Here is a 13,661-nt window from a genome sequence, read left to right as displayed (position 1 = left end):
CATCCTGATCTTTGTGGTGAAGATGGGGCTGTTCCTCATCGGGCCAGGGGACAGGACCTCGGCTACAAACCTTGTGTCTTGTGGAGCGTGCGAGCGCACGTGTCTCTGGGATCGTGGAGCGTGCCTGTGGGAGAGCTGTAGGGGACAGGTCTAACTGAACATACTCGTTCCACCAGTCGGGGAGATCAGGTGCATTTCTGCTAACTTGAAATTAAATAGTCTACTTCAGCCAGGTCAAAAGATCTGAGAGACCCAAAGTGCTGAGTAGCGGAGAATACTGAGGTTTAACCATTCTTGATTTCTTATTGAATTGGGGGGGGGGGGGAGGGTATGTTCCCGCTTTTTCAATTCCCGATGTTGTCTCAGTTAGAATTAATTACTCCATAGACAGACTGCCCTCTTTATGCACGTAGAACTTGCCTGTTTTTACAATTGGATTATCACTCCTTTCACGTATTCGATTTGCAGCACGTTTATTGAGTGCCTACTGAATATTATATTTTAATACTCTGATGAATGCAGGTATTTTTAGAAATGGTTATATAAGTCACAATATTGGAGACTGAAGAATATCCTATACGTGTAAGTTTTCCAAGTGACTGCAACTTAATCCATTTCCACACCACACTTACAATGTTTTCATTTTTTGGACAGAAATCGAACAAGAAGACACCACTGCACCCACTGCCCTCTGATACAGAGGAGAGGACAAAGGGGGAACGGCACTGACATTTAATGAGCAACTGCTAAAGGCCAAGGGCCTACCTTTAACCCTCATGAGCTTTCTCATCCCCATTTAGTAGATGAGAAAATTGAATCTCAAGAAACCCATTGCCAAGTGACAAGGCTAGTAAGTAGCTGCTGGGATTTGAACCAGATGTGTCTGCTTCTCAGATACCCGCTCCTTCTACCGAGGGGTGTTCCCTCTCCAACGGAGCCTTTTCTTAATCCCTCCGGGTTATCATTATGAGTGTCATGAAATGTGCTCGTCTATGGAGATGCACTTATGCATTCTATTTAGATGTTTAATTCTCTTTGCTCCAAAGTTAAAAGGCTCTTGTTATCTCTGTTCATTGAATTCTTAAAATAATAACTAGAGCTGCCTTTTATTAAGTGCCTATCGTGTGCCAGGGACTTTATATGTATACGTCATCTCTATCGTGCACGACTCTTGCAGCTAAATACTTGGCCTGTTTTATCAATGGGGAGACAGTCTCACAGAGGTTAAGGACACTGCCCGCAGTCACATAACCACTAAGTGATAGAGCTGGGTCTTTCTGCCTCGAGAGCTGTCATGTTTTCTCAGAGTGGTTGGTCTCTGGTCATCTCAGGGTTCAGCTGTCGGCTCGCTACTGTCAGTGTGCCAGCCCCTCCCCCCTCCCAATGTGACGAGTGCAGAGTCAAGTCCCCAGACTTGTTAGAGGTACTGAAAAAATAGTGCGCAGGAGCCAGAGGGCCTGGATTCCAGCTTCAGGCTGGACGTGCGACCTTGAGTAAATCATGAACTCCTGGAATTTTGGAAGTATAAATCCCTTGTCCCTGCTTCCCGGCCTGGCATTGATCACACGTGTAGGAGAATTTCTGTATGCTCCATCCACATAATGTGTGTAGGCTGGATTGTGTTTAGTACACGTCCAGACAACTTTGTTCTGATGCATACAGATGCTATTTTGATTAATACATTGAAAAACATTATGTGGATGCCGTAGCTCTTTTGGCATTGTGTATTTTCGGTTGGAAATTAATAATAAAAGTACAGTTACTATCATGTGGCTTTGATTACTCTTTTAGAGGTAAGTTCCACTAAATGTCCAGGGCCGTGGTCCCCGCCACAGGGACAGCACCTGCCCCGCACACCCTAATAGAATTGCTGTGCACGTCTAGGATGTGAAAGTACCATGCAGGGGGCGCCGTGCAGAGTGGTGCTCGCATGAAGCAGGCTCCTGGAGAAGGCCTCTCTGTGGCCAGCGAGCGTGAGCTTCGTGTGTGGACTTTGGGACATCTGTTTGTGGTGCTCAGAGGCCTTGTGGAGTTTACTTCCAGGTTCTGGATTATGTTCCTATAGTTGTTGATGCCAAATAAATGAGTTCCAACTGTTACTAGATTTGTATATCTCTACTAAAAAGAAAATACTGTTTCAGATACTTGGTAATTAGAAATTATACCACCTTGGTCCTCTCTCTGAGCACTGGCTTATTAAAACTTAAAACACACACACACACACACACACACACACACACTCACACTCTCAGCTGTCTGTATGTAGCTATGCATGTTGGTGCATTAAAAGCCTTTCTTTCATCTTTCATAAACTTTATTTTTGAATATGGGAATTTTTTTTTTTTCAATTTCCCTTTTTGTACAATCTGGTCATGATAGACTCAACACCTTCCCTGAAAAGAGAAATAAGTGTATCTCATAGTATGTTTCTATTCCCAAAGAGTATCTGGATTCATTTCATAAGACATGGTTCTCAATTCGTTATTTGTTTTTAATATATAATCTGATACTTACAGAGTATGATCACAGGTACTATTTTGTTTAATCATCAGAACAGTTCTGTCTCATCCCCACTTCTCCCTGTGGAAGCTGAGAACCTGCCGTGCCGAGAACACGGAGCCAGGAAGGAGTGAAGCCAGCCTGTCCCCGACCGCAGCCAGCTCTCCTGCCACTGGGCTTTCATTTTAGTCCAGTTTCTCACGTATAGATCCTGTTCCATACAGTAATGCCAGGTCAGAGTTTAAATGGTTCCAAACAACATGGTCGTGGTAGGAGGAAAAAAAAAAAATCTCGAAAACTCAAAAGAGCAAGCCTCAATGACATCGTATATCTACTATTGTTGTCTTATTGTATAAAAAGAGAACATAAATCCATTGGCACTCCCTCCACAGACATGAATGCTGAAGTTTATTAATTATAATGGTAAAGGGCTCATCTGAGTGCTAAATTACCAGCAACTGTCATGTTATTGGATGCTCCATTTTATCAGCAACAGTGCCAGATGTTTGCACAATAGACACTATCGAGCTACAGGGACGTGCAAACCGGGCTGTGCAGCCAACCACATACGTAGCCGTTACCGGACTGGGATAACGAGGAGGGGAGCTCTCCTTTTGTCTAAGGAGAACCCTTCCCACAGAATTGCAGCACTGTGGCCCCGAAAACGATCTTGGCAGTGACCTAATCCCACCTCCTTCGGTGCGGATCTTGTTGAACACCCTTAATGTTGAACACATGCTAGGTTCAGGCCCTCGGCCAGGTGCTGAGGAGGAACGGCGTGAAGGCCTGTGAAGCCGACCGGCCAGGTTCAGCCACCTGGTTGGTTAGGGGGCCTGCTGTGTGCCCCTCCTCTGTCCAGTGAGCAGGACCAGATCCAGGACCTTGGCCCAGCTCCCCTGACTCCGCGTCTAGTGCTCATGGCAGATAGCATAGGCAGATGTTCTCTCGCAAGTGGACTGTGGGCTGATGCGGTCCCTTTTCCTTTACACCAGCCAACGGGTGTTCTGTGGTACTCTGGAGGCACTCTGGGCACAGCTCTTTCCCAAGTACTTGCCCTGCCATCCCTGTAAACTCTGTCACCTCTGCTGTTCCCTGTTCCTTGGGTACCTGGCATTGGACCCCCGTGTGTCATCTCCGTCCCCGTCCTTGTCAGGGGAGCTTTGTGTGAGTTAAAAATCTCTAGACCCCGAGTAGTCCTAACTCTGGCAACATTCAAACCATAACTTTGGAGTTCTGAGCCACATGATTAAATGTGAGGTCAAATATTACTCTCGGGCCAGCAGGAAGCTGGTGACAGGCAGGGGTGGGCAGGTCTGTGCAGGGGGAGGAATTTCCACCTGGGCTTGTTAGACAAGAAACATTTCGGAGCAGCTCCCCTGGAGCAGGCAGAGTCCGAGACGCCTTCAGCAGTTTACCTGATGCATATAAATGATGGTGCATGAAAATAATTCTGGGCTGTTTCACAGGAAATATTTGTTTTCTTTCCAAATTGGATAACAAGCTGATTCTTTCTCATAAGAGAGTACATAACACAAATAACTTCAATATGGTGCGCTTACACCGGCTAAACCTTAATCCTGAGAACTATAGGTTCTCCTTTGTACATGAGCTTCCTGATCGAATTGATTGATTTCGTGATTGAATTAGGCGGTCCCATTAACACCAACAAAATGCGACCACTTTGGTCTGATTGCACGTGTCTGGCTTGGTAAGTTTCCGCCCATAACAGAGCGGGGCCTCCCTGACAGCCCTTGGAGAGGAGACGATGGGGTTCATAGCACTCAGCGGCACCTCCAAGCTGTATCCAGATGAATCTTTACCTATTGCTGTGGGTGGCCAACTGGCAATTAGGAATGTTTTCACGAGAATTTCTCTTCGTGTGTCTTGGGAATATTAGGGTTTGACTTGCAGTGATACCATAAGATACGAGCTCTTAATTAAACTGAAAATAAAATTGTGATATATTTTACTATACATAAGCTCCCAAAAGTACTCCAAAGTCTTATGAGTTAATGGTCCTTTTTATTAACTTTTTTTTTTTTCAGGTTCTACACTGCTAACGTTAAACGTACACATAGGCAGAACTCTCCTTGTAATGAACATTAGTATTTTTTTTAACTTAGCTGTCTGGGTGTTGATTGAGTGGGAGGTTGTTAAGAGGGAAAGTAATTTTACATGGGAATTCATCTCTGATGTTAAAAATAGTAGTCAACGGAGACCTATGATTGATACACCAATATTATCCCATACTGCGTTATTCGGGGTAGCATTTGATGCTAAAATTGTAGGCCATGGTTGAAAATAAAGAGGAGACCAGCCCTCTGAGGTATTTACCTATAAATGGGATCAGACCCCTCCCCCTCCCCCGCATCCCCCAATAAAAGCCCTTGGAAGAGAACCAGACAGCAGCCATCAGCTTCCATCTTCTGGCCCTTAACATCTGACCCGGACTCTAGAGGTGAGAGAGGAAGAAGCCAGTTCCTTCAGACCTTTCTGTGTCTTCCAGTCTCTGGCCGCCCCTCAGCTGCTTCTGACATTCAGAGGTCACGTTACCATTTAGTTGACAGCCCTTCTTCCCAGTTGGTGGTGGCCGTAGGGAGAGGAGCTGGGAAGGATGGGTGTAGGGAAGCACGAGGAACCTGCAGAGCCAGGAGAATGCAGGGGGGCGGGCAGCTTGAGGTTGAGAGTCATCAGCGCGAGACTCACATGGTCAAGAAGGAGCCAGACTTCCGGGGCAGTGAGGAGGACAGAGCATGCGCACGTGTGTGTGTGTGCGTGCCCACTTGCACACGCGATGGCCCACTGGATTGTCCTTCCGAGTCTCACGGGTCATGTGTGTTTGCTGACCTTGGCAGCACCTTACAGTAGATTGGGGGTGCTCAGGGACAAGGGCAGACTTAACCCCTGCATATGTTCACGCTCAGCTTCCCAGAGCTTGGCTGGGAAGGATCCTAGGCCTGGTTCTCCCCGGAGACAACCTGTGTCCCCTCGGTGGGAAATTTTGTTCCATCTCTTATCTAGATTACTCTCCCACCCACTCGCCCATCCACTGGCCCCAAAACTGCCTCAGAACGTCATTGAACACAGAGGTGAGCTACTGAAGCCAGAATTTTGTTTCGTTTGGGAAAGGAAGGGCTAGTTATTAGACCCACCCTTAATGCTTGAGGTTTGCAAGTTTGAGGGTCCGGGGGACCAGTATGTCCTCCAGGTGCCGGTGAGGGGTGCCCGGCAGTGGGCTTGGTGCACGGATGAGGGAGTGACAGTGGGGGTTGCTTACTGTTCAGAGCCTTCGTTAAAATTCAAACTGAAATCCTCAAGTAACATTAAATGTTCTGTGTTCAGCACACTTGCCATTGACTCTGATTCTAAGATTCACCATTAGGTGCATTCAAATCGATAATTAACGTGCACAGAGCACTTGCTAGGTACAAGCCGCTGTGCCAGCTTCAGTGGAAAGCACAGGAAACATTGCTCCTGATCTCAAGGGCCGGGAATCCTTGGGGAGGGGCACAGGAGAGCATATTCATTACCCAAAAGGACCCAGAGGGGAGGGGGCAGGGCAGCTGAGGGTGAGCGGGGGAAAGCTTCCGGTGGGCAGTAGCATTTGGCCTGGGCCCTGAGCGGGGTAGAAGTGACAGCTTCCTCTTTGGTGCCCCGGACCTTCATTCTGACGCTTTATCATGCATATATGCTCGTAGGTCTGGCTACCCCTGCCCCTGTTGAGAATTTCTGGTGCCAAGTATGGTTCTTGACTCACCGTAGGTCCTCAGAGGATGCTTCACAAACGAGTGAATGAACCGAACGGACATATGTGGTGATGGATGAGACTGGGGAGGTCACTCGGACTGAATTATAAGGGCCTGGAATGCCAGGAATGTTAAGCTCCTTGGCAGTGAGGCCCTTTTCCTTCTAGGCTGGAAGCTGGGGCCTAGCCCTGTGGGCCGGGCCCCCGGCATTGCCCACAGTCTGCCCACCAAAAGCATGCCGCTGACAGAGGTAGCAAATTAAGAGGAGGAACCAGACCTGAAGGATGCCATTGTGACTCTTGGACTAGAAAGAGCAGAGCCACTGTGGCCTGGGGCGCCTCCAGGTCCCAGGAGAGGCTGTCCCAGAAGCAGGACCCTGGGTGCCTGGACAAAGAAATGCAGGGAGATTCTGACTCGGAGAACCTCAGGCCTCCCTCTCCTAGGAGCCGTGGCGGCTGCAGTGCAGTCAGCTGCCTTCTGAGACTTCCCTTAAAGGGAACCTCTTCTCCTTGGAGTCCCAGGAGTGAGTGGTACGTGAGGGGCATAGGTGCGCTCCCAGCGGTCGCCGCAACAGCCTTAATCATCCCATAAAGCAAACCAACTTAACTTGGATTCACAGAAAATGAGCCTTTTTTCTTACGTGGTGTTTAGCAACCATTGGAGGTCATCTTTCATAGCCCCCTCTTGACGGTCCGCGCTGAAGGGGGAGGCAGTGGGAAGGTGGGCGGAGCACCCGGCCTCTTTATGCAAAATGGCGGGGAATCCAGAAACCTCTTGGCCATGGAAGTGGATTTGTGCTTGTGTTTACGTGTAGAGGTGCCTGGTATTCTCAAGTTTCACCATAAAGTTTCAAAATCAGCTTTGAATAAAGACAACTGAAAAGCAGGATCGCTTCCTCCCTCCTCCCCCGCTCACCTCCAGCCTGTCGCCCGGTCCTCATTTGGGATGGCCGCGTGCTTCTAGTACAAAAACAAGCCAAGGAATAGGATTACAAGCTAAAGCCAGAGAAAACTTTGCAAGTTTCATTTTCAAATTGGTTATGTGATGTGGTGGTGAAGACGCTGACCCAATTGAAACTTCTAGGCTCCATCAGAGAGCTGCGTTTAATGGCCTCGCCTGTACATTTATATTGGGAAAGGTGTGTTACTAGTTTCCCCAAAGTGCAAAGCCTACCCAAAATAGAGATTGAAGACTGGCTTTATCATCTAGTGAGTCAGTGCAGCTTTATCATCTAGTGAGTCAACATCAGCCAAGAGGAAGGATGAATATAGCATCATGATATTCTGCACGGGAAATCACGGGCAGGCACACTGGGGGGGGGGGGGGGCGGCGTTCTCTGTAACGCAGGGGGCTCTGTGTCTTCAGAGGACAGGCAGAGCCACTGTCAGGCTGCCCTCTGAGCTTTGTCAGGTGACCGTGTTCCAAAACAGAAGGTCTGTGCCCTCTTGTCCTAGTTGGGACATTCAGGAAGCACATTCAAACATACACGTGCCTTCCAACATGAAAAGGATTCTGTCTTTTGAAGACTCTTACCTGATCCTAACATAAAGTTAAGAAATTTGAAGAAATGCCAACACTGGCATTTCTTAAGCCAGTGTTGAATGTAGTCCCTGATTATTCTGTTCCTAGGGATATTCAAGATACCCATTTTTGTCATGGTCTGTACTTTAAAAAAATGTCTCTTGCCCCATAAAAGCCCTCATAAAACAGCTTCCCTTAACACCCAGCGTGCTTTGTGGGGCAGCATTTTAAGTCCACAGCAAAAATTTAACATCAGGCACCTAAGTCATGGTCTGCCCATACTTCTTCAAAGTGCTGCAGCCCAGGGGAGGACTCTTTGTCCCAAGGTCCCACACCTGCTGCCTGCTGGGCTGTTTGGGCACCAGCTAAGCTGGGGTGTAAATCAGGATTTGCTGTGGGGAAGAAGCCTTCTGGAGGCAGGTCCTTAGGAAAAGTCAGTAGGGAGCCAGCTAGAATCCAACATAAACCTGGATAGAGTGGACCTTTTTCCCACACTGGCTTGAAAGTGTTACACTTCCACCGAATTCTGCTCCAAGTCTCTGGGGAGGGTGAGGGGCATTCTTCAGAGATGGGCTCACCCTTAGAAAATCCCATATTCACCCTTGCTTTCTCACCTTCTCATACCCCATAGACACTCTTCTTTGTCATAATTTGCAGAAAGCTTTGCTCCCCAGGGTTTCTGGCTGTGGGGATGAGAAAGACCAGTGTCCGTGTCAAAATGATTCTTGATAAAGGCGTCCTAGGTGTTAAATATTTATTTTAAGGTAAATGTTCTACTTCTGAGAGGTTAAAAAAAATGAGTGTATTTTCACGCAGAGCCTCTTACTAGTCCGTGCATGAGTGTCTTTAGGCCTTTTTATGTAGCTCCGCAGCAGCCACCTTACAAACCGGATCCCTGAGATGAGCTGACAAGGATGCAGAAATGAAGAAATAAACAAAAAGCCATGTTAATTTCAAGCTTCAGTGGGAACACAAAAAGAAATATTAACATTCGCTGAATGACAATGAAATGGCTAGGATTTTTTTTTTTTTTTTTTTTTTTTTTTTAATGCTTCTAGCAAGGTTTTGTAAGCTCTCATGGAATTTTCTCCCAGTCAGGTGGAGCACATTTATAACCAGCAGTGCCCCGGGAAGGTGGTTTGATAGGTGGTTTAATTTAAAGATTGGTACCTGCCAAGCATATGGTGTTGCTAAGACGATTCCATGGCCCCATTTATGCCTTTCTAATCTACTTGGGGTAGCACATCTCCTTAGCGCAATCTTCATAATTGCTTGTCCGCTAAATGAAAATCACTTCACCTGGCAAGAAGGATGGTCACAGAGTTGTGGCGTGGTGGTGGTGGTGGTGGTGTTTAATGTATTTGTGAAAAAGAAAAGTATGTCAGCCTCAGCTCCTATTTATTTCCTATTTCTTTCACACCCACGTTCTTCAGAAGTCTGTCCTCTCACCTTGACACGGTGTGTCTCACACTGAGAAACACTAAGGCTCTAAAATTTGTATTCATGTGTCAGGAGGACAGAAGGCACTGTTAATTTCAATTTAGTAAATGTTTTTTGAGCACCTACTACGTGCACAGAACTAACTGTGTGAGGTGCAGAGGCATGGAGTGTTTCATTGTAGAGAAAAGGTGGTGTGGCAAGTCCGAGGAAGGGGGACTTCTGTTGACATCCTCTACTAGCTGTCCATGCCTCTGCTGGATTATAATTCTCACACACAGGAGTCTGCCTTTCACTCTGTGTACTCAGCACTTAGCAAGTGTTTGGCACACAGCGAGCAGCCGACAGACGCCTGATGAAGGAGCTGATTGAGAGAACAAGAAAGGTGTAATGAGGTAAGGACCTATAAGCCAAACAGAGGACAGTTGAGGACCTTGACCTTGACAACAGTCAGTAAGTTGTGAGGGTGCTCCAGGTAAGGAGACCCATCTGGAAAGCCTAGAACGGGAACCACCTAGAGTTCAGGATGGTTCAACCGTGGGATTCCCATGGAGAGGTCAGCAAACTGTGGCCTGCAGACCACCTGCCAGGTGTCTGTAGCTACTTTTGTGCTGTGTCAGCAGAAATCAGTACAGTCGAGCTTTGAAGAATGCAGGAGTTAGGGGAACCAACCCTGTGCATGGTTGAAAATCTGTATACAACTGTGGACCCCTCAACAGCTTAACTACTAACAGCCCACTGTTGACCGGAAGCCTCACCAATAACATAAGCAGTCGGTTGACACATATTTGTATGTTGTATGTGTTACAGACTGTATTCTTACACTGAAGTCAGCTAGAGTGAAGAAAATGTTAAGGAAATCAGAAGGAAGAGAAAATACAAATTCACAAGACTGTATTATAAAAAAATTTGTGTATAATTAGACCGGTGCAATTCTTACCCGTGCTGTTCAAAGGTCAACTGTGGTCGCCGTATATGGCCTGCTGAGCCAAAAATATTTATTATCTGCTGCTTTACAGAAAGTTTGCTGACCTCTGCTCTAAAAGAACAAACAAGAATGAGTGCAGTTTCCTGAGGACCATATTGTAAAGTGACCGCCTGTATTTGGCTGTCTTGATTGGGGGACTGACCTGGCCAGAGTGTGGTTTAGGAAAGCTAATATGGGAGTGATTCAGTGGGGTGGAGCTTTGGGGAAGGAAGTGGGTGCAGAAAAACCAGTTAGGAGGATACTCCGGTAGCCCTCTCTTCAGGCATTGTTGAAGAAAGTGCATCATTTTGAGTCTTATCTGAAAGTTGGCTCCACACGCTTTGTTCCCCGGACTAGAAACCCTCGCCTTTCTCCTGGTTCGTGCCACTAGTTTGGGGTTCCACCCCAAAACTCCTTCCAGAAAACTCAAGTCAGCCCCAACTAACTGATCACGCTCTTACTTCTAGTGTTGTTTGTATGGAGATGTGTGTCCTATCTCACAACCTGTCCATACCCCGAGGCCAGGGACTTTGGCCACACCTCTCTCAGTGGTTAGCTAATATTTTGAATATAACTAGACCTTTCTAAACGTTCGTTGATGATATACAGTCACTGAACAGGATGTGTTGTTGGAGGAAACATACCCTATCTCATTCCATAAATTAGTCAGAATACATCAGGCCAGTAATTGTAAGAGCAAGCATCTGTCTGTCTGATGCACCAACATCCATCAGATAAAAGCAGTTAAACCCACGTCAGTCATTTTGGTACAATAAAACTAAAATTAGACACAGCATAAATACAGTCAAGACGAGAACATTTATCCCAGTGTTCGTTTTCAGATTGATAGAGACAGAATGATAAAGCATCTGGACTTTAGGTGCAGTTCAGTGAGATGGCTCTTACAGAGGAGAGCCTGGGGGATGGAAGGAAAGGGACGGCTGGGACCTCAAGTTCACGTCTAGCACCTCTTTCTCATTGGGACCCTAAGCCCTCTCAAGGGTATGAAATGCAGAAGTTTTTGGAAATATAAATCAGGTTTTACTTTGTAATATTCATTAATGACCTAAATCAAGGGAGAATCTCCTACTTAACGAAGTAATTAATCCGCTCTGGGAATTGATGTTGAAAACAGGAGACTAATTGATTAATATGATCCCTGTGTTCATTTTTCTTCCTTCTGTGGAAAGAGCCGGCGTTCAGCCCACACCAGGTTTGGTGCTTGGGGCTAGGCTAGATCATTCTGCCTGGAGTCAGCTTTGCTCTTCTCCACACAGCCTGACCCCCATCGCTGTGCTTTGGTTCCTGCTCCCCCCACAAAGGAAGGCCGTGTCTCTAGCACTCTCTTTCTAAAACCCCGTGTATTCGGGCTATCTCCCCCCTTACGGATCTCTTCTTTCCTTAAGTCACCATTTTCTCTAATCAATACCATACAGTTTAGCGTACGTATGGGATAATGGGAAAGGATTAAAAGATTAAAAGCAAATATTCCCCCACATTTTACATGGTGTGAAATCTGACCTCCCTGAGCTGATGAACAGATTTCCTTGCAGCTCTGAGGGTGCGATGAGATCGTGGAAGGGAACACTCTTCATAAACCATGAAGTGCCACACAAATTCTGGCTATTGGCATCATTATGATTGTTGGCTCTATATATCTCAGTGTCTCCACTGCATTGATACTTAAGATCTCCAAACCAGAAATCAACAAGCTTGTAAACACCCTTTACGAATGGGCCTTACCCTGGGCCAGTTTGCTGGCAATAAAAAATTTTTTGAACTGGGTTCAAAGTTGCCTACTGCCCTTGTAGGGAGAAGGAAAGAGAAGACCCACCTGAAACAAATAGAGAACTCAAGTGGCAAACCCCTGCGGTCCTCCTAGCCCCCCGGAGCCCTCACACAGATGGCCTGACAGACCTCCGTCCCCGGGGGGCTCCCCAGCCCTCATCGTCCTACGTTTAGCCTTACAACAAGAAGCAGAAGATGTCAGGGCTGCTGCTTAGAGAGGGAGATCTGGCAGTGCGCTCAAGAGCACTGCTGGCTGACTGACTTTTCCTCTGTGACGGGAGAGAGACCTGACAGAGTATGAATGAGAACGAGGGTACATCACTGTCAAGGTCAGATGCCTGCACTACTGTCTTCATTTGTTGCTAGCCAACATGCTCCTTCCGTTTGTTTCCATTGACAGTCTTTCAGTTCAACCTCTGCCCACTGTTCCCCTCCCCTCGGGCCCTGGAGCAGGGGGGCGGCTCTGTAGGTTTCTACTATAATTTAGCGGCCATCCTCCCCCCACCCCCTTTTTTTTTCTTCTTCATACAAAATGTTCTAACCACTGCTTTTGTAATCACCACTGTTCTAACCACTGGGACTTTCTGTTCTAGGCAGATTTATTGCTATTAAAATATTTGTCTTAATTGTTGCAGGTGGTAAACTCTGCCTTATGGGCTTTGTTCCAACTTGCATTATTTTTTTGCAAGGAGGATACTGAGTAGGTTGTAAAAATACTAAATCACGCCGTGACTGAGAAAACTGTGAATTCTTTATAAATGTAATAGCAGTTAGGGGGCACCTGGGTGGCTCAGTTGGTCTGAGCATCTGACTCTTGATTTTAGCTCAGGCCATGAACTCACGGTTTGTGAGATTGAGCCCTGCGTCAGGCTCTGCACTGACAGCAAGGACCCTGCTTGGGATTCTCTCTCTCTCTCTCTCTCTCTCTCTCTCTCTCTCAATAAATAAATGTTTAAAATATACACACGTAGGGGCGCCTGGGTGGCTCAGTCGGTTAAGCGTCCGACTTCAGCTCAGGTCACGATCTCACGGTCCGTGAGTTCGAGCCCCGCGTCGGGCTCTGGGCTGATGGCTCAGAGCCTGGAGCCTGCTTCCGATTCTGTGTCTCCCTCTCTCTCTGCCCCTCCCCCGTTCATGCTCTGTCTCTCTCTGTCTCAAAAATAATAAAATAAACATTAAAAAAATTTTTTTAATAAAAAAATAAAATAAAATAAAATATACACACGTGTAAATAAACATTCAAAATATAAGTATATATGTATATATATTTATAATAGGGGTTAAAGATGAGGTAGGCACACAGAAGATAGCCCACAATGATTACATAATTGTGATTCTGGTTTAATGATCTTAATTAATTCCCAAGATTAATAATAAAATGGTACTTTTAATTATTGTTTTTAAAGTCCCCGTGTTCTGAAGTTGGGACTTGAACTGACCTTTTTACACAGTTAATGGTTAATTGATATGACATAATTAGAACTTTCTCAGTTAGTTCTTCTTCCAAACTTGACTATCAAAGATGTTTTATAATTTTTTGCCAATTTAAATAAAGGTAACATCTCCTTTCAAGTCACTAAGTCAGAGGCTGACCAATTCTGTTAATATTCAAGGGTTATGAGGTAGAATGTAAATTCCATGAGGGCGGGGATCTTTGGAGGGGATGAGTCTCTTTTATTCACTGTGTTATCTCTAGCTTCTAA

The 13,661-nt window shown here is 46.2% G+C and overlaps 1 protein-coding gene across 9 annotated transcripts in view; it reads left to right on the top strand.

Annotated features, from left to right (window-relative positions):
• Positions 1-13,661, top strand: part of HIPK2 (homeodomain interacting protein kinase 2) — a 182,656-nt gene that overhangs the window by 79,907 nt on the left and 89,088 nt on the right. The window lies entirely within an intron of this gene.

The sequence above is a fragment of the Panthera tigris genome, chromosome A2 (assembly GCF_018350195.1).
Source record: "Panthera tigris isolate Pti1 chromosome A2, P.tigris_Pti1_mat1.1, whole genome shotgun sequence".
Lineage (NCBI taxonomy): Eukaryota > Metazoa > Chordata > Mammalia > Carnivora > Felidae > Panthera > Panthera tigris.
The sequence above is the reverse complement of the archived record's forward strand: the minus strand, read 5'-3'. Positions and strand labels throughout refer to the sequence as shown.